This window comes from Nuphar pumila, chromosome 16 (genome assembly GCF_984573655.1).
Source record: "Nuphar pumila chromosome 16, dmNupPumi1.hap1.1, whole genome shotgun sequence".
Lineage (NCBI taxonomy): Eukaryota > Viridiplantae > Streptophyta > Magnoliopsida > Nymphaeales > Nymphaeaceae > Nuphar > Nuphar pumila.
In genome coordinates this window covers 74,159,676-74,185,005 of record NC_143264.1, presented here as the reverse complement: position 1 = coordinate 74,185,005, position 25,330 = coordinate 74,159,676, and the positions used below count along the sequence as shown (strand labels likewise).

Genomic DNA, 25,330 nt, shown 5'->3' with positions numbered 1-25,330 from the left:
TATAAAATAATTGCATCTGAACTTTTTCCTGAATATGTATCTTCTGCAATGAAATCTAATACTTAAATAACAGAAGAATACATACTGAGTAAATTAACCAAAGCATCGTAATGAGAACCCCACCGAGTATCACCAGGTCATTTGAAACTTATTTCTTGATTTAATCTTTGTCCTGTTTCAAGTTCACCCATTGCAAGTGCTTCAACAATTCGCATAAATTCTGTTTCTCGAATAAGCTCAAATTTCTTGCATGAAGTGGAGAAAAAAGTTGACAACCTGCCTAATATATTGAAAAACACATCAAGCAATGATTTTTTTTAGCAACACTAACTAATGTCAATTTAAGTTGATGTGCAAAACAATGAATATAATATGCATATGCATTTTCATGTAATATAAGACTTTTCAATCCATTAAACTCCCCTCTCATATTACCTGCTCCATCATAACCCTGTCCACACAAACTTGATATGCTTAATTTATTCTTACAAAATACTTCTTTAACTGCTTGTTTGAGTGACATAGAACTTGTTTCAAGAACATGCATAAGAGTAAGAAATCACTCAACCACTCAACCTTTTTCATTAACAAACCGTAAAACAATAGCCATTTGTTCTTTAGTTGATACATCACGAGAATCATCAAGTAAAATAGAAAAAAAGTATCTCCAAGTTCCATGATAATAGCATTTGTGGTTTGTATAGAAGCAGCTTTGACAATATCCTTTTGTATATCAGGAGATACCGATTTGTTATTTTCTGAAGCACTTTTCAATACAACTTTATTTATGTCATTATTGATCTTTGCAAATATCTTCAACAACTCAATAAAATTTTCTCTATTAAGAGATTTTTCAGCTTCATCATGCCCTCGAAATGTCAATCCTTGACTTAACAAGTATCTCAGTTGCCCAAAGGCGAAGTCTGTATTCATCTTTTTGTCGAACACTTTGTTTATAAAGTATAGCATCAATATGTTGTTTTTGTTACATCAAGTTTTGACACTTCATTCGTGCTGAATTGTGAAAACTGCTAGAGCTTCTGACATGTTTATCAAACCTCTTCTTGTCTTTTTAGTTATCAAATCCTTCAGATACGAATGCCTCTGCACTAATCTTCTCTATGCTTTTTGGCCTAAAAAGATAACACTGCAAACAATATACTTTATACTTACTTGTACTATACTCCAACCAATCTTTATACTCATCATATCAAGCTGGAATGAACCTTAATTTTTTGTGGTTTAGTTGAAACGTAGAATCCTGAGGTTGACAAGAACCTCAGATCATATATGCTCTACGAACATTATCTTGGATATTAGGGTGATAACTAGAAATAGAAGAACGAAGTGCAGGGTCTGCAAGTAACTCTGATTCATCGATTTCTGTTTTGCTTATTTTCTGACTTGGTTCTCTTTCTTAAGTTACAGAAGATTTATCAAAGATTAGCCTTTTCATTATAAACTTATCCATTCTCATGCAACAAAAAAAATAAGACAATGTTCTATGAGTCAAATCTCATTGCAAAAAAAGATCGAGCAAAATGAAAATGACAATCTTCTATGAGGCTAGGTATCAAACTATGTTACTCAAAATCATAATCAGAAAGAAAAGACCAAGAGATTTGTATGGAAAAGAAATTAATAGTTACTCAAAATTTAGAAGAATATAAACAAGAAATACACAAACACCATATGATCCATATGGTGTTTGTGTATTTCTTGTTTAGCTCTTTACATATAACAAATCCAAAAATGCCCAAAAAAGGGACTGTTCAGAAAACATGAAAGAGAACGGAAGAAAGAAAAAGAATAAGAAGAAGAAGAAGAAGGGGAAGAGAGAGATACCGACCTGCTTCAAGCCTTCAACCGGCAGTCCGGCGTGACGGCAGACAGTAGTGATGCTTTTTTACATCGACACTAGTGGCAGAGCCAGGGGTGAGCATGGGTGAAGCAGCATCACAAATGAAACGGTGAAAATGAAATGAAAAACCTCAATCCCTAATTTTTTGAAATGACCTGACTCCTGACTCGGCCCAGTCACAGTAGACTCGGGGTTGGGCACCGAGTCGAGTTGACTCGTCTGAGTCCCGAGTCGACTCGATTTTTAATTCTGGGGCGGGTGACCGCCCATCCATGCCCACCCCTCGCTCCGCAGCTGGTTCGGGGCCAAGGTATTCATAGGGATATCTAAAGTCGTCGTTATTGCTCAATCAATAGTGGTGACTTTTTATGTTCCCATTAAAGAGTCGTCACTATTGACCCTCATTCTTGTAGTGCCTTACCGCTCTAAGCAGACTCAGAATCAGCCTTACGGATGCCCTCTGCGGGTTTAAAACTGCAGTCATCCCGTGTCTAGTGATAAACCAGAGTGACCCCTGGTCTAAAAGGCATAGCCCTTATAGGTTGAGATTGAGCACAAATTGTTTCATAAAGAAATTAAACTTTCCTAGGAGATTAATAATCTATATTATGACTGACAGCTGGAAAAAAAGAAAATGAGACTATTGTTTGTTTCATGAGAAACTGTTGAGCTGGCAAGCTTTTTCTTTTCCTTTTTTCTATTATGAAAACATCAAATCATCACCACGGGATACCACCTTCCACTTTTCACCTCTCCTACGAAAGCATTAAAAATTTGTGTCCTTTGTCACGAAAGGCTTTTCCCTTCCATAGAAATGAAACTAAAAGGCTACATGGTGCAAAATGGGACAAAGTTGTAATCGGTGCTTTTCAAACCCCCCTCTTTTGATCATCCTTCCAGCCTGAAATCATTAAAAAGATCAGGTTGTATAAATTTCATAGAAATTTAGAAATCTAATTAGGAGTTTCAAAGTTGACGAGTGACATAAGTGAAAAGAGAAAAAAGTAAGTTTTGTTCTCTTTCTTTGGACTCCAATTTATATGAATAAACATTGACATGTTTGAGCCACTCTTTTTTTTGGCTAAGGAATCCTCCATTACTAACCCTTGAGGTCCCCTGCCCACCTCACGGGGAAGTACACTCATCTTTGACCTTGCAATAAGAGACACCCCATGGGTTTCGAACTGTGGTCATCTCATATTGGTTGACAAAGCATTTTTGCTTCTAGCCAGGAAGGTGGAGCCCTTATTTGAGCAACTTGCAAAAGTGATATATTAATAATAAAACAAAATTTGATGTGGAAAAAATACTGAAAATTTGTGCAGGTAAAATTTCCCTTCTTTTCTCATTGTGAAGGTAATCTAATAGTACGTTCTCAACATTCTCCTTTCTTCCCTCACTTTTTTGGCGGGTAATCAAGGTGCAGCTAGATTGGCATGCATTATAAATCTGTACCATATGGGGGCGTTTGATTGACAGGACAGCAGTGTTTGTGGGTCACTGCTGTCTGCACCCCACGCACTTGATGCAAACGGCAGATGTGCAGGATGCCTAGAGGATATCGTCCTGTACATCCTAACGGTATTCTAGTCTACTACTCCCTCTGGAACAGTGCTGTCCAGAACACCTAGGATAAAACCCAAAAGGAAAATGAACAGAACACTTAAGACAAAAGCTCGACTTGTCCAGGATAGTAGGACACCTCTGCACCCGGCAGAAGTGTCCAGACGAGACTGTTCTACACTGTCCTGTCTGCACAATCAAATACACTCTATGGGAAAGAGGTGGAGAATTTAGTAAAAGCAGAAATCTTGGGTTGCATCTGCCTCATTGCCTCCTATCAAGCTAGTGCCAGAAAATTCAAAGAGACGGGATGCTCTTAAGAGGAAAGAGGTAGAGAATTTCAATTCTAAATAAATTTTTCTCTCTTATGAGCAAAAGTATTAAATGGCTTTAGATGGTTTGCTTGCTAAATCCGTTCACTGATAATATTACTAATTTCTTAGGCTGAAATAGTTACCATTAGTATTGCTTAATTCTTTCTAAGAAGAAAAAAAGGAGAAAAATAATGCCTATAGTGGAAAGAGTAATTGGTTATTTCTTTCATGGCCCATGGCCCGAGTATGCCAATATTAGCACCAATAGTGCATGTGCAAATGTAACTCAACTGTTTAAACCAGATAAATGGGACGAGAAACAAAATCTAAAACTAATTTCATTTCTTTGTTGTCAACCTGTCACATGTGTCAAAGCACCAAATCTTGTGCAACCATCTTAATCATCATAAATACGCAATCTAATTAACAATGCAATAGAATGAAGAAAAATACAAAAGAAAATAAATCAAGGAAAGGAAGGATACATGCATCAGTTTTATTTTTATGTGGAAAACCCTCTCTGAGAAAGGGAGAAACTAAGGGTCACCAGACAAATTCACAATGTAAAAATGGATTGTAATGATTTCTTATCAAGCTCCTAAACTTCAAGATTCATTGTCTTTGCATACAAAAATGTTTCATTATGCTCTCTTAATGGTAGAAAAATCTCTTTTATCCAACATTTATACAAAGCATGTAAAAATACTTCTCTATATTCATCTTTTTCATCACAAACTGACAGCTAAAAACTAATGCCCACAACTTAAAATATCCTATTAAATTTGTGTAAGTCAAACTTTGACTACTGGTAAAAGAAGATTCAGAAGGTGAGGCTACCCAAATGAGGATGGATTAACCCAACTAAGAATGCCACTAAATTTAATACAATTAGATTGGTGTATATCTCAAATTTGATTTACTTGGTAGGTTAATCCCGTCAGAATCCATGTAGGTCTCATGGTATCTAAAACTGGCTTTGAGGGCACAATTGAAAGTAGAAAAATGATAGAACAAATGTGAGTGGAGGATAAAAAGGCTCAATTTTTTCAATGGTTCCAATGGAGAGAAAATTTTCAATGAAAAATTTTCTAAGGCCTCGTCTGTTTCGTGCAACTTACATAGGAATGTTCTGAGCTGGCAATCCTAATGTAATCATTTTTCACCATAAACAAAAAAGTGGGCTTCACCACCTACCACTTTTTATATGTAAATCCTTTAATATCTCTCCTCTGGCGAACCTGAGTTTGCAGGGGTTTGTTTTTAGAAATTTGTGTCCATTCCCATGAAAAGACTTTCCTTTACACAAGAATAAAACAAACGAGGCCCAAGGGTCCCTTTGTTTAATTCTTATGAAAGCAAAAGGCCTTTCATGAGAAGGGGGCATGGATTTCTTAAGAATCATGCTAGCCATAGTAGCCAAACTCATCCTCGGCAATTCCTTGAAAAGTCTCCTCTTCAGCAAATTGTGATTAATTGACAAAGAAATTGGTCAACTTGGCATTTAAATTGATCAGCAATTCATGATTAATCGGCAAAATAAAAAATCATGATTAATCGGCATAAAATCATTATTCACATTTTAACAATTGAAATGTAGAATTGAAATTATAAATTGTAAAATAACTTTAAATTACTAAATTGGTGGCAATTGTTATAAAATTGAAGCTTGTTCAAATTTTCAGCAAAATGTGATTATAATTGAAAATTTTAGATAAGTTACAATAATCAATTCAATTACTTTTTTATTTAAACATTAATATTTATTTTCACGATTAGTTTTCTCTAAACCTTACTTTTGAAAAAATTTAACAAAATAAGTGAAGAAATTCAAATAATGTATTCATCTTTTAAATTGATTATCTAATTCCTATTTATGCACACATAAAATAATAATATTGACTAAATATAAAAACCTAAAAAATGTTATACCTTACAAAGGTAGCCAAGCAGGACAATAGAGAAAATGTCTCATTTATGTTATCATGAATATTTGGTAAGTGCCACATGGCAGCTTGGTAATTTCTTTAAGGCCTTGTTTGTTTCATGCAAATAGGAGCATGCTAGTTGAGATTCATTTTGTTACTTTTTTTATATTTACACGGAGAAACCGTCCCTAAGATCACATATGTAGTCGTGCTGAGTTTGTTGATTATTATTGAATTTGAAAAGGCTCAGATATCAAGGTATCCCTAACTTTTTTTTTATTTTTGATTTATGTTAATTAAAAACTTATTTTATTCACCATTAAACAACAATTACTATAAAAATAAAAACACTAAAAATGACAAGTAATTTAAAATATAAAAATAATAAAGTATTTTTAAAATAAAAAATATATTTTTAAAATAAAAAATATTAAGCCATTTGAAAATTAAAAATAAACATGATAAGCAGTCAAGAAAATTTAGACATTTTATACCATTTCACATAAGTGGGTAGGGTATGAGATTCATTTTGTTATTTTTTTTATATTTACAAGAAGAAACCATCCCTACGATCACAGATGTAGTCGTGCTGACTTTGCTGATTATTGTTGAATTTGAAAAGGCTCAGATATCAAGGTATCACCAACTTATTTTTTGATTTATGTGTCAATAAAAATTTATTTTATTCACCATTAAACAACAATTATGATAAAAATAAAAAGATTAAAAATGACATGTAATTTAAAAAATGAAATATAAAACTTGACAAGTAATTTTAATGACTGCTAGCTATATTGTTGGTTAGCTCATCTCTTAGCTATGCACAACTTTAGAGAGATAAGATAAGATACACAATAATTAACAAATGAAATTTGTTTGATAGACACAGAAGCCGAATGCGTGATTTGAAGAGTCCACAAGATAATAAACATATAATATCGACTAATGGGGTTAGTTACATTTGTTGAGGAGTCAACAGAATCTGCAAAATTTGTGAGTTGTTACATTTGCCGAATATTGAGGAACAAGAATCGACAATGGGTTGATGGATAACGATTACCTGTTATCCTTGGGTTGTAACTCGGGGGAGTTACTATTATCCTTAACACGCCCCTGCAAGCTCAGGGGGGCACACACGTTGAGCTTGTCACAAAAATCTTAAAACTTAATTGTGGACAATGGATTGGTGAGTCCATCAACAAGCTGATCACCAGAGAAAATAAGTTGTATTTGGAGATTACCAATGTGAACGTGATCCTGAACAAAATGAAAATTGATCTCGATGTGTTTCCTGCAAGCATAAAAGACTGGATTGGATGCTAAGAATAATGCACCAATATTATCACACCATAGACTAGGTGGGTTTTGCACGGGGATGCCAAATTCCATGAGGACTTTAACTACAGTAGGTCAGAGGCGACACAGGCAAGAGACTTGTACTCGGCTTCGGTGCTAGACCTGGCAACTATGCATTGTTTGTGGAAAGACCAAGAGATAACATTGTTGCCTAGAAAGACAACAAAACCTCCGATGGATTTGTGATCATCCAGGCACCCTGCCCCATTAGCATAGGAGAAAGCACTGAGGACAAGAGAGAAAGACAGGCAGATAAGTAGACCATATTCAACAGTGTCCTTCAAGTAGCAAAGAATGCGCTTGACGGCAGACCAATGAACCTCATGAGGCTGATGCAGGTACTGAAAAACTTTGTTGACCTTGAACGCAATATTCAAGCGAGTGAGGGAGGTGATACAACATTGCATCTGAAAAAGATGCAGTGCCAGTTTTGGTAAGCTTCATAGATGAATTCATCAAAGTGGCAACCGGCTTGACATCAATCATAGAGGCTTTCTTGAAGAGATTGAGAATGTATAGACGTTGAGACAAGTGCACAACATGGTTGAGATAGTGAACCTCAAAACCCAAAAAATAACTCAAACGCCCAAGATCTTTGAATGAGAAGGTAGAGCCAAGATTGTTGACCAGTCGGGAGATGACCTCTTAAGAATTACTTGTGATGATGAGATCGTCTATATAGACTAGTAAGAAGAGTAGAATATGATGATCTTTATAAATGAAAAGCAAGGCATCAAACTGAGATATGACAAATCCATGAGATAGTAAGTACATGCTCAGGCGTTGGTACCACGCCTGAGGAGCTTGCTTGAGACCATAGATGGTGCGGTCTAGTTTGCAAACATAGCGAGAACACTTAGCGTCTTCGAAACCTGATGGCGGGCTCATGTACACATCTTCATCGAGATAACCATTGAGAAAGGTGTTGTTGAAGTCGAGTTGACGTATGACCCATTTAGAGGAGACAACAAGAGAGAAAATAACCTAAATAGTAGTTGACTTAATGACGGGACTGAAAGTCTCAAAGAAATCAAGCCCTTCCTTCTGATAAAACCCTTTTGCCACAAGATGAGCTTTATAGCAAGCAATAGTGCCGTCAGAGTGCCTTTTGATATGATAAACTCATTTGCAACCGATGACATTAAGATAATACTGTGGTGGAACTAAGTGCCAAGTGTGATTGCACATAAGAGCATTATATTCAGTGGCCATAGCCCTTTGCCAATGGGGTAGTTGAGACGCTTGTTTAAAGGTAGAAGGTTCAGGTTTAAGAAGAGAGGCATGAAGACTGGTAAGTACAAGTGGATAGAGAGAGGCCATAAACGTTTTGGGTTTTAAAGATCTAGTTGTGGACCATGTGATCATGGGATGGGAATGATCAGGGAGACGATGAATGCTCGGGCTAGACACAAGAACAAGAGAATTACTAAGGGACATAGAGATCGTGAGACGGGATGGGGATGAGTCAAGCGATTCTGAGGGACCAGGGGGGGAAGTAAAAGATGGGTGAAGAGCAGGAGGTTCTAGAGAATGAGAACTAAGTTGAGAAGGTGAATCATGCACAGTGTTTACAACAAGGACATGGGAAGGATTAGAAAACTTGGGAGGCAGACTTGCAGAGGAAAAAGACAAACTAGGTTAGATCAGTGAAGGTGAGATGTTGAGTGCAACTGACAGGAAAATGCCTCATTGAGGTAAGTTTGAGTATGACATAGAAGACAGAGTCTATGCAACCTGAGAACTATAAAAGGAGGATTCGTCAAAATAGACATGCTGAGAGATATATATACGACCAGTTTGAGGAAAAAAAAAAGATAACCTTTATGACAAGATGCATAACCAAGAAAAAGATAAGGTAAAATTTTAGGCTGAAACTTTGACTTGTTATAGGGCGTGAGTAGGGGGTAGCAAGGATAATCAAATACGCAAAAGTGAGAGTAATCGGGTTTATGATGGAAAAGGAGTTCATGCGATATGCGGCATCTAAGGATCAGAGTTGGCAGTCGATTAATGATATAGGTAGCCATTCAGAATGCATCAACTCAGTATTAAGAGGCTAAATGTATACCGCTAAGCATGTTAGGACCAGTTTCAATGATGTGTCAATGCTTGCGTTCAACAAGACCGTTCTGCTCATGTGTATGGGGACACGAGAAGTGATGAAATATACCGTGATGTTGAAGATAATTTTTTAACTCAGAACTTGTAAATTCATCGCCATTGTCAGATTGAAAAGATTTGATAGCAAAGCCAACTTGATTTTCAACAATAGGCTTAAAATTTTTGAAGCAATAAAAAACTTGATATTTATTTTTCATGAAAAATAACCAACAAAACCTTGAGTAATCATCAACTAGTAGCAAATAATATTGAAAATCTTCCCAAGAATTCATAGATGCAGGGCCCCAGACATCTACATGCAAGAGTTCTAGAGCTCGTGAACTACAGGATTGTGAGTGACCAAAAGGCTATTTATGAGCCTTTTCAATGAGGTAATCAACACAGGTTTTTATTTGCCTATTTTTATCAAGAAAAATAAGATTCTAAATCTAAGGAATGACATGATAGTCTTGTTGGCATGTCATATTTTCCCGCATATGCTATCAACAATGATGAGTCACTGCTTGCCTTGATTTGATATAGACCCGCACTGGTTTTTGGTCCCCGAAGCGGAATGTTATCAGTTTGACGATCCTTAACAATAAAGTGAGTTGGGTAAATTAAAAAATACAGTCATTTTCCTGAGTAAATTGACCGGCAAATAAGAAGTTCTTTGCAATGAAAAAAAAAAACATGAAGAACATTCTTTAGTGAGAATTGAGATCTTTTAGATGAGAGAACCATGTCTCATATATGAGAAATAGGGAGAGTCTTACCATTTCCTATCATGATGAAAATCACTCCCTTGATATGGAGATTTATTGGCAAGATGTTGCTCATTCATCGTCAGATGATTAGTGGCACTTGTGTCAGGGTACCAATAGTTGCCCCCACCTTGTTGCATGGACATGGCCGAAAAGGCCTTCAGATCCATATCCTAACAGTTCTTTGCAGTGTGACTGCGCTTGCCGCAGTATTGACAGGTTACAGGTACTCATGGATTAGAGTTGTTCAAGGGAAAATTGTGCTCGTGCCCCCTACTTTGATTCCAACAACCTTTGTAAGAGCCACGTCCTCGTCCCCTACCTCAAGTGGCAAAGAACGCGGTTTGGCTGGATTCTTGGGCTTCAGATGGTTTTGAGTGCAGCAGGAGCACTCTCTTTTCGTGATTTATGAGTAGATCATATAAATTGGCAAAGTCGTGAATAGTAGAGCCTGTTGTAAGAGATGTTACAAAGCTTTCATACTCGATGGGCAACCCATTGAGCATTATTTGAATAAGATCCAAGTCATAAATTGGATTTGGCGAGGCTGCCAATGAATTAGATAAAAATCTAATTTTATCGAAATATGCTAACTTGACAAAGGTTAACTTTTTCTTCAACATCATGATTCGCAAGGGTGGCTGTGAGCCATAGGCTTTCTCCATGTCTAGGTATCACGGGTAGACTTAGTTCTCATGATTTGCCCAAGGACCGCTTTAGAGACTGTAGCTTTGATCCAGCTCAGAGCAAGTTGATCATCGGCTTTTCGTCATGTGTGATAGTCAGGATTGACTACATGTCTCCTTTCCTTGTCAATGACAAATTCGATGGGTTGAGAAGACGACCCATCGACAAACCCTAAGAGATCTTGGCTCACCATGATAGACTCCAGCTGCGAGCGCTAGAGAAGATAGTTTTCTCAATTCAATTTAATCGAGACTAGACTTGCTATTGTGTTCCACTAAGTTGTTGATGCAGTGGTATCATTGAGACAGATGAGTTGGATGTGGTAGACGCCATTGAATTGTTCGTTGGAGTGGCCAGTAGCTCTGATACCATGAAAGTTTGACAATAGATAATAGAAAACACACAGTCTCTCAAGAACAGCTGAAGTCTTGTATTAATAAGACACAATGTGACTGCTAGCTATATTGTTGGCTAGCTTATCTCTTAGCTATGCACAACTTTACGGAGATATATAAGATAAGATGCACAATAACTAACAAATGAAATTTGTTTGATAGACACAGAAGCTGAATGCATGATTTGAAGAGTCTACATGATAACATCCAGATAATATCGACTAGTGGGGTCAGCTACATTTCCTGAGGAGTACACAGAATCGGCACAATATGTGAGTTGTTACATTTTGCTGAATATTGAGGAACAAGAATCGGCAGTAGGTTGATGGATAACGATTACCCGTTACCCTCGGGGGAGTTACTACTATCCTTAACACTTCTCATATGTAAATTTTTTTTTTTACACTTCTAAACGTAACCGACATCTATCCCTAGAGATCCATGATACTCATGCAATTTCATTTTCAAGACAGCACTATAGGAAGCCATTTATCTTGAGATGGATGGACGTGATAGATTAATGACATGGTGGCTATTTCCATCTGTACATCGAGAGGGCTATCTCACACGTCTCTTTTGCTTTATTCTATCTTAATTTGGAGCGAGAGGGCACTAGCATTGATCATATGATGGATTTGTGGGATTTTTTTTAGATTTATAACCCGAATTGAAACCGTGCCCAACACCAAGACTTGGCTGGCTGAATCCTACTGTTGTCATGCAGAAGGCGTAAAACTCGGAGGCTTGGACCCTCGCCTCTGGGGCCTATGCTTCCTAGGACATTGTTATCTCACAACTACAAGCATGAAATTAAAACAGCATATATTAGCGTATGCAGCTTACAACATAATATGGATTGGATTCTAGGGCAGTACTCAATGGTTAGGTATCCACCCCGTCATACCGGGTTTGGTATAAACAATGAAGATCGGGATAAAAGAAACAATGATCAGGTTTGGGATCATTGGTCAAAACCCAACCAAATTTGAATCCAAATATGAGCGACTTCTAAACGGTTCAGGCCGAATGCCCGACCCTTTAAGTATAACATGATTTTTTACAATTCAGATCGTATATCTGATTTGGATCCAGGCACGATCACCTTTAAAAAGAATAATATGCCACCATCACCATGACATTCCAACCTGACTCGCCTGTTTGAAAGCACAATACACATCCACTAAACTAACATATGCTGGTTGACAAATGATGTGAAGAAACAAAACAGTACAGTTTCTAAATTTCAAGCCAAAGTTTAACATGACCCTGACCAGACTCCGATCCGAACCAATGTTGTTGTACTGGGTATGAGGATGTAAAATAATACCCTGCTGATTGATTATGTGCTGTTTATTAATCAGGTAGACAATGTTCGGCAGGTGAGGTCATAATGAATGTGACCGATACATCTCGTGGGGTTGTATTCAATCCCCACCACACATCTCACTTGGGAACCGTGAGAGCGGGAGTAAGATGTGTGGTGGGGATTGATGATTGGATGGATCATATTCAATATGACCTGATTTGTTCTAATGCTCAAAGGTTCAACTTCTGTTTCTCCTCATTGCCCTTTACTTTTTTCTTATATATCTGTTGGTAGTATGATGATTTTTTTTTCCCTTCTTTATTTGAAGAGTTAACATCAACGCATTAAGACGAAGAAAAGCAGTGTGAAAACAAGCTCAAAAGTGAAGCAAACAATGCCAGAGGAATCAGATTCATGACTACCTTTAGCAAAACACAGAAGATTGAAACAAGGAAGCCTCTGATTTAGAAAGCATCATGGGGCTAGGTGGCGGTTCCCAAAAGCAAAGGTACACCAAAGAAGAAAAACGGCATCGATATCATTTGATTGAGATGGTTAAAAAAGTTGTACCACAATAGGATTGTTACAACTGGCAACCCTTTGTGGATTTTAACGTCTCCAATTGAGAAGCCCGTGGACATGAATAATGGTGAAAAGATCAGGTGCAATATGATTGCACAAATATTTGTGCATTAAGCACTTGATTACCCTCCATCTTGGGGGACAGGGCTGTCAGTTGTAGGGCCCAAGGCCTGATGGAGGGCATTCAGGCGCTTAATTCACAAATTTTGTGCCATGTTATTGCACCTGAATAATGGCGCTTCTGAAATAATTGGAACCTATTTTTATTAGTCTAAAATGGATGTGGCTTGTCACCTGACATGGGACGACCATGATTTGAAACCGAGTAAGGGCGCTCCTTCTCAGTACTCTCAGGTGGACAATGGGAACCTAAAGGGTTTTATCAACGGAAAGCTTGCCAATGTGCGATCAGTAATGGAGGGGTTTTTCCATCGCCTAGCAAAAGAAAACAACAAAGGATGTGAATTAGATAACATAAAAGAAATAATAGACGTGTGCAAAAGTTGGCAAGTAATGGTAAAATAAAAAGAAATGATGAAAATTAATTTGATTATTCTTCACAGTTGCCCATTATTCAGGGGCATCTCATCCTACCTAACATTACTTGGGCCAAGAATGTTTGATGGCCGTGCAAACTTCTTTTCTTAGATTCAAGAATTTTCTTTTGAAATTTAATGGCAACCAACTTTGAATCTTGAAATCCAAAGTGGATATCGAGTTTATGGTCAACTAGTTCTGCACCTAGGAATAAAAAATCGAGTAAAACCCAAAGTTCCAGACTCTAATGCTTCCTTAGGAATCAAAAGTGAATATCGGAATTGACTCAAGGGGCCTAGACCGTTTGAAGGGCAGTCTAGGTTCAATTCTCATGGGTGTCACCCCCTGTGTAAGCCGATGCTTGGTGACTTTCTGGGGTTGAAGGGTAAGCCCTCAATGTTTTACGCTGACATGGACAGAGACCGTAAGCATGTCAGGCTGAGTCCAGCGGGGCTAGATCTCTGCGCCTGAAGCGGTTTCTCAGAGTAAAAAAAAAAAGAAGTGTATCAGAAACTCTCTCTCTCATAAAAAAAAGAGAAGTGTATCGGAGACTCTTTCTCTGTATACGTAGAAAGCTGACAGGCACTGAGGTGAGGCTATGTCAAGCCCCTACTACAAGAAAGGCTGCTTAAGAAGCCTTCAACTTGGTGTTCCCTCAATGTCTGATTACTTTTTCATACTCAGGCTTCAGTCCCTCAATGTGAAATTACTTTTTCATACTCTCTCTCAACTGTATCCCTAATCAGAACCCTAGGATCATCCATATCTGGGAAGGAAAAAATAGCAAAACCAGAAAGAAAAGGCCCAAACCGGACCATGGAAAGAAAGTAAATTTGCATTACTCTTTTTCTCAAGTCCCACACAGGACCAATTTTCTTTTGTAAAAGAATAAAGAACTAAAGGGGAAGTAGCAGGCAACTTTTCTCTGAAGCAGAGTAGAATCCCAATCTGCTCGCAAGACTTGGATCAACAACAAATCAAACACCATACACTCTACCTGCCTGTTGGCTGAGTCTAGCCTGCTGGAAGGAGAAAAAAATCCCCGGCAACAGAGAGACCCAAGAATCAGAATGCGTCAACACCTCAGTTTGAGGCCTGCACAAAGAATCCTTAGTCCAAAAAATCTAAATTCTGTTATTGCTACTTTCCCCGGTCATTTGCATTGTTAGTATCGCTAAGTAGCCATCTTGTCAACCCTCGATGATGGCGATCATAACGAATGCCCACTACTTCGGTCACCTGTTTGTGTCGATACACAGCTAGATTCCGAGTGCTTGCTCGGAAGCAGAGGGACACAAACCTTTAGATGTTTTAGCTCACTGTCTATTTTCTGATCCCTGACACTATCGTTGCTATGTTCTCTATTTTGGAGTTTCCTCTCAACTTCTTGAGTTTCTCTTTGAACAGCAGGAGCATCCTTCACAGGAGACTTGAATCTACAAGAAGCCTATGATTTAGAAACCATCATGAGACTAGGTAGCGGTTCAAGTTTGTGAGATGGGCTGCCTGCAGGAGGTGTTTGCTCATTCCTTCCATCTGCAAAAGCCTTCTTCAGTCGTTTAAGCACCTAAAACAAAGAACATGCATGTGAACAACATATCTTTAAATGTGCAGGCATCTCACATGGACTTAAAAGCTATAAGCCTATAACAGCATTTAATCTGAAGCTCGTGAAATGCTCGAATCAATATGAGCATGATCAGTAGCCACTTGTTTTTCTAGTCTTCAAACATGTAGGTATCTCACATGGACTTAAAAAGCTACAACAAACGTTTAACCTCAAGCTGCACATAAAATGCTCAAATCAACATGAGCATGACCAATAGCCACTTATGGTTCTAGCCTAAATGTGCAGACATCTGACATGGACCTCAAATTTCACAACTATTACTCAATCAATCTTAAGTTTCTGCTCCTGCATTTGTTCTATTATATTAACTTTCCTTGATAGGAACTAGTAAGTGTTTTTGGCCTAGTACTAAGGTCACTAGAGTCTATGCTCTGATATCATTCATTCAGTCAATGGTTCACTGCCACCTTTTCAGACTAAAAATAAAAAACAATGCTCTTTCTCCACATTTATCTCCTACAAGAGGTGAGTTTGTCATGCACACTGAGTGATGGGCCCCATGATCAATCATTGCGACTGAAACCTGAATATGGGTGTCGCATCTGCATCTTGGAGACATTATTACTGCTGGCAATGCAACACTCATATTCAGGTTTTACTCACAATGGTTGCTCATGGATCCACCCACGTGGTCTGCATGTTCAAAGTTCAAACTCACCTCCTGTAGGAGATAAATGTTGGCAAGAAGGGTCTCAGCTATATCTCAGCAAGGCAAATCTCATGATATCATAGGAATTTTTAATATCTCAGAAAAATTCTTGGTATTTTAAAAAATGAAGAACATAAAGACAATAAAAATAACTCTAACAACTCTTATAGTGACAACCTTGTGATAATATCACAAGATTATCACTATATTCTCAACACATTTTTTTTTTATATTGCAAATATTTTAAAATAATTTTCTGCAGTTTCTTTACAACTTTGCAGAAAAAACTAAACTTAAAACTGACTGGTGGTTTCATGAATTAATTATCATTATCATTGAGCTGTACTTTGAAAATTTACATGGTACCTTAATGTGTTTCTTCAGAACATTGCATAAACGCCCATGATTGGTGACAATTAGTTCACAAGACACATCATTTTTAAATTAGTTAGGGGCATAAATTTGTGGTGAACATGTTATCATTCACATTGTCAATGTTAGCAGCTCTGAGAGAGAGAGAGAGAGAGAGGCAACCGGCAAGAGCATATGCATTTTTAAACTCAAATTTTGCTTACACCTTAAACCAAGCAAAGACTACAGCTTCTGATACATGGATACGGCCATGTATAAAGTTTCCGATATGATTAATATATAAAGGGATAAGGAACAGAAGCTAAAATGGAGCATCGGTGTGACATAGGAAAGTACCTGTTGCTCAGGAAACTTCAGATCTGCCATCTCATGAACAGACCTATCCTCCCCTTTAACAATGCGACGACGCTTAACCCGGAACACTTCCGAATCAGAATCATCATTGTCCTGAGTTCCAGAAGGCACAACCTGAGCCACATGAATGAATGATTTAAATATCAAATCCCAATAGCATACGAATCATAAATTATACATGACTGTCTGAGATGCAATACTTACATCATATCGAGAAAGGTAACTTTCTTCTTTCATTCCATCTTTTAATGCATCAAGTTTATTAAATTGCTGGATGCCCTCCATATTCAGAATATCTGAACTCTGTTTAACACATTCTAGTCTACACCTTGAACCATGATCCAGTTTCTCAGTTTTGGCTTTTGATTCAAACTTTATTTCACAATATGGTTTATAGCCTTCTTCATCAATTTGAAACGGATTCAGCTGTAAGGATGAATCATTACTACATAAAATTTGTTCTTTGATCTCCGCCAATATCCTGACATCTTGTTCAAAGTTCTGACATGCCATTTCCATCTCCAAAAGATTCTTCCTTAGAAATATTGTACGGTTACCACCACATCTGCAGGCCATTCTCTCAGTCTCTGCAAATTTTGGAACAAGATGCAAAGAAACCTGTCAAATGGCTCATAAGTGTATCCCTTAATATGGTTACATATCTTTATGAATATGATTAAGCAAAATTACATTATGAAGGAATAGAAAACCAGAATAAAAGAAATTCTTACTATGACGAAGGCATATAGGATGCACAAAGCAGTCACATTTTGTGAATGCAACATAGCAATCACGTTTACAGAGACTGCAAAGTAAAGTTCCTTCAGAGTCCAGGGAAAAGCTTGCAGATGCCCCTGATTTCATTAGCAACCAACGAACCTGATGCTGAAACCTCATAAGGTGTACAAAAGAAACTTTTATACAACGCTGAGAAATCAGATCTAGTGAGCAAAGATCAGGCTGGATCGACCCAGTGCATGATGTGCTCTTGAAAAGAAGCATTGCTTCTTTGCAGAGAAGTTCCTCATGAGGAAGGAGAGGTAACCTGTTAAGAAGTGCGTATCTTTCACTAGCAACTGCCCCCAGGGGAAACCAGTCCCCCATTGCAAAATTTACTGCCTCGCCACAATTAAAACCTAAAGAAAGGAAATGAAACTGAGATTTCTTGTAAACAAAAGAAAAAAATTATACAGAATCAGCTATATTCTGGTGCTAACAAAAAGGAGGTTTTAGACAAATTTATAAAATATTTAATACATGACAGTATACAACCAACAGAACTTGTTTTCTCAAACTCACAATGGATAAAGGTATAACTTTCCAAGATAAAAAATAAGAGTATTTCAGAAAAGACTTCAGAAAGAAACAAAGCGATAAACCAAATTTGATTTTCATAGAGACAAAATGGAATGTCAAAAGCCTACCATGACTAAAACCTGCATGATAAGCCCGAGGAAAGGCGATGATGAATTCACCAGGTTTTTGCACAGCTTTATAAAGAGGAACATCATGTTCCAACAGAACATTTGGCGGAAACATAGTTGTCTTCCCCAAAAGTATATCAAATGCTGCATTTTCTCCTCCATAAGAAAGGATGTCATGTTTATAAACATGCTCCCCCACAACCGTTTCAAAGGCAGGTGCTGCATGCCCAGGAATACCATACCAAGTTTTTGAAGCCCCACAATGATGATAATTAATGCTGCAATGAGCAACAAAACTGTATATAAGTTGTACAATGGCATCAAAAATGAAAAATAACAATTTGGGATTTCAGCAGTGCATAACAAACCTGTACAAGTAGTGATCTTCCACGTGCCATGCAAACATACTGAATAACATTCCAATGTAAAGCATAGGATCAGTTACACCCTGAAAAAGCACCAAACAAAACTAATTTCAAGTCTCTTTAAAGCGTGCAATTAGAAAAAGTTCAAGATTTAGGTGCAGCACCGGAATTGCTGTCTCAAGAAGGCGTAACGTTGATTTTGGCAACCGAGACAGAGTCTGGAATCAAAAGCAAACATATAGATCAATTAGTAATAGAAGGTATGTGATTACCAGATACACTCAAGCTGGACAAAATAGATAACTCGGACTTTATTTTCATAAAGTCAGAATACAGGACAGGCATGACAACACTATCAAATTTAAGTGGCAAAACTTCAGGAAAGAAATCCATAATAAGAAATGAAGAGAAGGATTAGGTTTCAGACAAGAAGAAAAAACTGATCTCAAAAAGATAAGAAAATATAAAAATCTGATAAAATTATTACTATAATAAGCAATAGAAGTTCAGCAGTTAAATTTTCAAACTTCAAAGACTTGGCAGCAAAATATGGAACTAGTCCTAGCTGCTTGGTTTTGGTGCAGAAGATTCACCTATCAAGCAACTGACAATCCAAACCGAGTATTTCCCAGCATATCTAGTTACATTTCTTAGCAGATGCTGAAGCAGGATCAGCAACTCAGAGAAAATGCATCAAGCTGATTCCTTTAGTCCGCTTGCTTGAACACTCTTTTGAAAATGTGTAAAATATATAGATTGCAATGCCTTAAAGGACTATAAGAACAAACCTTTTAAGTGGATACTGCAAAATAAAGCAATAAAAAGAAAAGGAATCATGTGAAAGTGGTCCTGAAAGATCACCTTCAAATTCCATTTGCTCTTCCCAAGCTGATCACTTGGAAAAGTTGAAAAAGCACTGCCATCAATGTCACATGCATACTCAACACTTTCTGTTTTCCCACATGCTATTTCATGCCAAAATTCCTCTTCCATGTACTTTGCAGGAAGGCATCCGGCACTAGAGTACCGCCGTGAAAATACTCTGTTTGCCATCTTCTCGAAATCACGGAAGGTATAATTCCTGGAAAGAAGAAGTGGTATGAATTCTGAAAAAAGGAAACAAATATTTACACATAATTGGACTTAACATAGCATACTAATTGATGATTATTGGATAACCTACCTCCCACTCATATAAAAGGTAATCTTATCCTCAGTGTCCCATTCAGCTAAGCGCAGGGGTTGCACTCGAGTTGTAAACTTGGAGCCAGCATTCTCCTTCATTAGTACAACTCCAGCAGGTACCGAAGCACTAACAGGTGAAACAATCTTGCATATACCTGAAGACCGACAAAGGGAAGGAAAAAAAAAGTGTCACACAAATATGTAATCCAGATGAAAGAAAGGTGACAAAAAAACCCACTTCAATGCTTAAAAGTAAATCTAATCTATCTTCAACTAATTGCGAATATGTAATATATTAACAAGGATTTCTATGACTGGCTTATAGGTATATGCTTTCAAGAGATGAATTACAGCTGCTAGTAGAAGAGGAGGAAGAATAGAAAAAGTTGCCAAAACATATAGTTGTGTTTAAACTGACAGACGAGACAAGATATATTACCATCTAAATATGCAAGCACAAAAATTTCAGAGTGGACCAAAAGAGGTAGTTATGTAGCCATTGGTGATTTTGAAATCTGACACTTCAGTTAACATAGTATGACTTTTCTCAATCCGTTTAATTACAATTAACAGCAAAGGAAAATTAAAATGACATCATTGCAGTTAGTCTCGCAAATATAGATGACAATTTTCACACTCACTAATGTTTCAAAAATAACAGATAGTGGCGGATCTATGTCTGCATACTTGTAGAAAGCTATGGACAGAGATGCCAAACAGCCAGAGGATGCAACACCATATGAAACCTCAACTGAAAGAAATAAACAGTTGCTATCCACCTAAACCCCCCTTTTATTTATGAAAAGATGTTTGATTAAATGGTCAGTAGCAAGTTGTAAACTGTCATATGTGGTGTACTAACAGAGTATGGAATCTACTCATCATGGTGCAGTGTTGCAAGTTCAAGTGTAATTTGTCCGTCCCAATTAATGCTTTGTCAAATATTATACTAGCACCTCAGCAACTACTGTGGCTCCCACACTTTCTATCACAATATGTTAGTAGACAGCCCCATAAAAAATGTCACAGAAAAATCATACATAAGGATTTGCAAGTGAGGGGAATGGGGAAATGAAAGGCAACTCTAGCCAAAAAAGAAAAAAAAAATTGAACCAAGAACGGTAAATACCTTTATGTAGCAACAGGGCTAGACAGATCAAACTTAAAAGACCAACAGCAGCTCGATTCAAATCAAAACACATGCTTAACGTGGTCAGAAGAATTCTCTTACCATATTTTGAAGCTGTAGGAGAAATATGTTGGAGATAAATTAAGGGATCATCAAACTCCTCGTTGGGTAAAATACAGGACACTCTGGAATCTTGTCAATCCATCCTAAATCTGTAGCATCAAATTTAGCAACCTTATGCTTTGCAAAAACATCCTCCCGAACAGGTGCACCATGAAGTCGAGAACATGGACCAGACTTTCCATGCAATCTCATTCCACATGGCCCTGGAGGCCTTAGAGCATCGTCTCCACTTCTAGCCATTCTGTTGGTTACATTTTCTCCAGGTATAATTCCAAATTTCATTTGGTTAAAATTTTTACGGTTCAATATACTTATCCCATTATTAACCCCTCTAGATGAACAAACTCTTCCTTCCACCTATCAAACAATGGAGACAACAATCTAAAAGTAAGAGAAGGAAAATGCATCATAACCATTACTCAGATATATACATACATACATGTTATGTCACTCTGTAGAAGTACACGGACATCCACTTATGTTATGGATCAATGGATCATAAGAATGTATTAGATTGTATTTCAAAACTTAAATTCTTATTTTGCATATAAAACAGCACCAGTTATAAAAAAAAATCATGATCAATACAGGCCCATTGAGGACAGCTCAGTGTGAAAGCCAATCAACATATTTTCCTTCAAAAAAAGGGTTTATGCCCACAAATATGATTGAACATAGCATGGAAATATGCCACACATTCATTCACCAAAAATAAAGAGAAAGCCATAGCTAAAATGTCAAAGATATACCACAGTAATACCAGAGCACCAGAATACTCAAAGTGTGAACTCTGGTCTGAGATTGCAAGCTAGAGCAAATGGTGCTTACACAAACATCCACATGTTGAGTCCCTTAACGATGCATGGCAACCATGTTTTGCTATCAAATTCAATAAGAAAAAAGGAAAAGAAAGAAAAGATGCAGAATAAACAAGCAACACTCGAACATCTGCTTCGTGGTTTTAGAAGATCATTTGTGCAATGTAAAGGATCTGACTCTACAGTTTCTGTTTCTAGAATGCTGTTGGATTATCTTAAGTACTTCAGCAGCAAAAATCCGCTCCCGTTTAAGTTGCATAAACATTAGCCTTTAAGAACAGATAAACCTTGGTTGAACTCGAGCTAAATGGAAAGTATTTGACAGAAGTTGGAAGCTGTCTACCTGCTCTGGCCTCCTCTACACTATGCTTTTCAGTGTATAACATGAACTTTATTTTATAAAGATGGTTGTTCAACATATTAGCAAATAGTTTAATAAGTAGGGCCTAGCTATCCCAATGAGTCAGGACCTCCTACTCTTGTTTATATCCATATCATAGTTGGTAAATGAAGATCTCACCAGCTAATTATTTATTTCTTTAGGTGTTTCTCTTGTGAAAAATAAAAAGGAAGAAAAGGAAAATAGCACATAATACCATAACAAATTACACTGGTCAAGACCCAAATTCATATAATTGTGTACTGATACTATTAGGGGGCCAAAATATTGCCAAATGAATCAGGCAGCCATTTATTTCTGAAGTGGTTGAACTCCCCTTTTTCAAAGGAACAGATTGTCAATCAATTTTGTCAAAACTTCCATCCTTGACTAGCAAAGAAATGTATATATTTGACATTATCCCATCAGTTTATGTTTGTTACTGCAAAAAGTTACTTCCCAAATATGGAATTCAACGTCACTCTGCATCACTTGGAATTTGAATTTCTACCAATATTTCACTAGCTATTCTCTTGAGATGTTGCACAGGGATTTATGCCTTCATTACATATGTGCATCACAACTCCTTTGCATCAATTTGGTCAGCCATCATTTTTCCCATTGATAAAGAGTTAGCCAGCTCTGTATCTCCATTGACACCATCTTGCCAGTCTAAGGAGTTCATCAAAGGTTCAAGTTTCCCTTTAGAACCTGAAGTGCCATCCGAGGGCATATTAGCCATTTAACCACTCTTCAATTATTCATCTTTTTAGATAGCATACAGCAGCTCTGTGTCTTACTCATACAATTAAAGCCCCTTTGTACCAAACTACATCAGTCTCCATCTCAATCTCCTCAAAAAAAGTCTCTCTATTAGCAAGCCAATTAATTTCATTACAAATATGGTTATCAACATCATGTCACCACAAATAAGAACCAAAAGAAGGAACCTCACAAAATAAAAAAGAAACATACTGCACCTTCACAAGTAACAGACATGATCAGAAATTTCTCAAGCCATTACCTTTAGGCCAATATAGCAAGTGTCCTCTGGAAACCATAACCTTTGATATGTTATAATTAGCTTTTATGTATCTCATGCTTGAAAACAAATACGCTATCCAAGCTCTCTACCAAACACAATAGCATCTACTTCATCACTGGTAAACTTCCTAATGTTCACTGTTTTGGTAAGCTTTGTGTATCTCAAGTTTGAAAATAAGTACCCTATCCAAGCCCGGGCTACCCAATACCAATAGCAGCTACTTACTCACCTGTAAACTTCCTAATGCTCAGGTTTGCAAACAAAAAAAAGTGAGATGAGAAACGGAAACAATGAGAATAGTGTGATTGAGAGGAAGGAAAAAGGTGAATCTCAAATTACATACAATATAGTTCAAGTTGCACAACTTTTTAAAGCAATGAGAATTTAAACATATACAATTTAAAAGCTTCAATATGCAACAATTCCTGAAATAAGATGCTAGAGCCCCTTGTTTTCTTTCAGATCAACAAGTTTTATCAAAAAATCAGGATGGATACTGAAAGGACATATCTGCAATTCAATGATTAAGAGGAATTGAAAAGAAAAAACGCTTAATCCGCCTAGCAAAGAGGAATGACAAATTACTCTTCTCTTCATCAAGTAATCAAGAGTGAGACCGGATTGGGGCTAAAAACAAAGCAATGAAACAAATCGAGAGCAACAGCAGCAAAATTTGTGCTTCCTCAGATACATAGGTTGAATGAGAGAACCCAGAAAGCAAAACAGAACATCTCTCTCTCTCTCTCTCTATATATATATATATATATATATAGTACTATCTGCCAACAGGAATATTAAAGACACAATAAAACTCCACCTATTTCAGGTATTGTAGCAATGGAGAGCTTGATACGACTTGGACCACAATTGGCAATACATCATAGCCACAAATCTTGTTTGGGAAATTTCTCAGTGAGGTTTTTCTGAGAACTTTTTTTCAAAAATTGGTTTTCCTGGGAAAATTCTTGGAGAATTCTCAAATGTTTTAGAAAATTTAAAAATGTAAACAAAAATTAAAAAGGATAATAAATAATAGATTTTAGCAGTATTTTTATGAAAACTTAAAAGAATAAATTTTAAAAAAATAAAAAATAAAATGTAAACAAAAAATAGGAAAATATATACTTAAATTTATAAAATATGGTTTTTTCAATATCATGATAATATCACAATGTTTATGTTATAACCGATGTTTTGAAAGTATTTAATATTTTCCCTTTAATATCAGTGATATATGTGGTTCTGCAATATATCAAATAGAGAACCTAGAGAGATTCTAAAAGATCACCCTTCCTGAAATAGACTATCAAGATGGAAATATCCTCATATCAACTCATAATTACAAGAATACCCCTAATGAAACCGCTTCGCCCACTATTAACACATTGGTGAATCCAATATGAATTATGACTTGATTCAAATCAATTCTCTTTATAGTATCTACACATACAATTCCCTCAAAACCTAAGGACATGTTCATATGTTTTTAACTTTTTAAACATAATTCTTGATAGAATCCATACTTTCTCATCTCTCAGGAGACCTTTGGAATAATTTTTTGGTCATGTTAACCAAAAGGAGCACTGACTTTGTGTTGTAGCAAGATCTTAAACACCGTAAAGAAAAGAAGATATGCTTCATGATTTTGCCACTTGCACACAGTCACGAATCTTGTTCTTGGGATTTTCTGAGCAAGGGAAAATCTGGTGATAAATAGATAATTTTTGTTGTTATGGACATATTAGGAAAAACTTGGTGCATATATTCTTAAAAATTTAAGGAAAAATTAGAAAACCTAAAAGTATAAAACAAAATATAAAAATTTCCTAGGTGAGATCCTGAATTTCTCACAATTTTATCAAGGTTCTCATGGAATGTGAATTTCTTGAGATAAAATCATGCTATTTTTTACTATGCTTCCACACATTCAACTTGACATCAAAACAAAGACATTAACATAAGTCTAATAAGGAAATAAATTAAACAAACAAAAGAACCACAGAAAATCTTTGTGAGAGATATTACAGCTTCAATGGATAGGAATACATTCTTTCAGTATCATGTTTAACCAGATTTCCACATTTTCCATAGCCCTCAAGGAAAAAGGCTCACCTATATATTAGCTCCAGTTAGAAGGATGGAGAAATGGAAAAATATATTAGCTAAAAGAGGTCGGCGTAGGCCTAAGAAGACTTGGATGGAGATGATAAGAAAGGATATGAATGCTTTGAACCTCACCGAGGACATGACATTGGATAGAAATGATTGGAGGAGAAGGATTCATGTGGAGGACCCACAATGATTTTCTTTTTGGTTCATATCGCCGACCCCAACTGTTTGGGATGAAGGCGTTGTTGTTGTTGTTGTTGATGACAAGTACATTTTCAATATCAAGTGTGAATTTATACTAAAAGAACCAAGATTTCCATTCTTTGGATGAGAGCTACCACAAAGTTTCAGAGGCATG

The 25,330-nt window shown here is 36.8% G+C and overlaps 1 pseudogene across 1 annotated transcript; it reads right to left on the bottom strand.

The window, feature by feature from the left end:
- Positions 1-6,821: 6,821 nt before the first annotated feature.
- Positions 6,822-20,861, bottom strand: LOC149813595 (lysine-specific demethylase JMJ13-like; annotated as a pseudogene). Its single transcript, XR_016428221.1, has 12 exons — positions 20,601-20,861; positions 19,368-19,524; positions 19,046-19,265; positions 18,349-18,402; positions 18,188-18,267; positions 17,820-18,097; positions 17,127-17,531; positions 16,600-16,982; positions 16,378-16,509; positions 14,691-14,837; positions 7,068-7,426; positions 6,822-6,954 (listed from the first exon to the last, which is right to left on the bottom strand). The product of XR_016428221.1 is annotated as a lysine-specific demethylase JMJ13-like (transcript).
- Between the last annotated feature and the right edge of the window lie 4,469 nt (positions 20,862-25,330).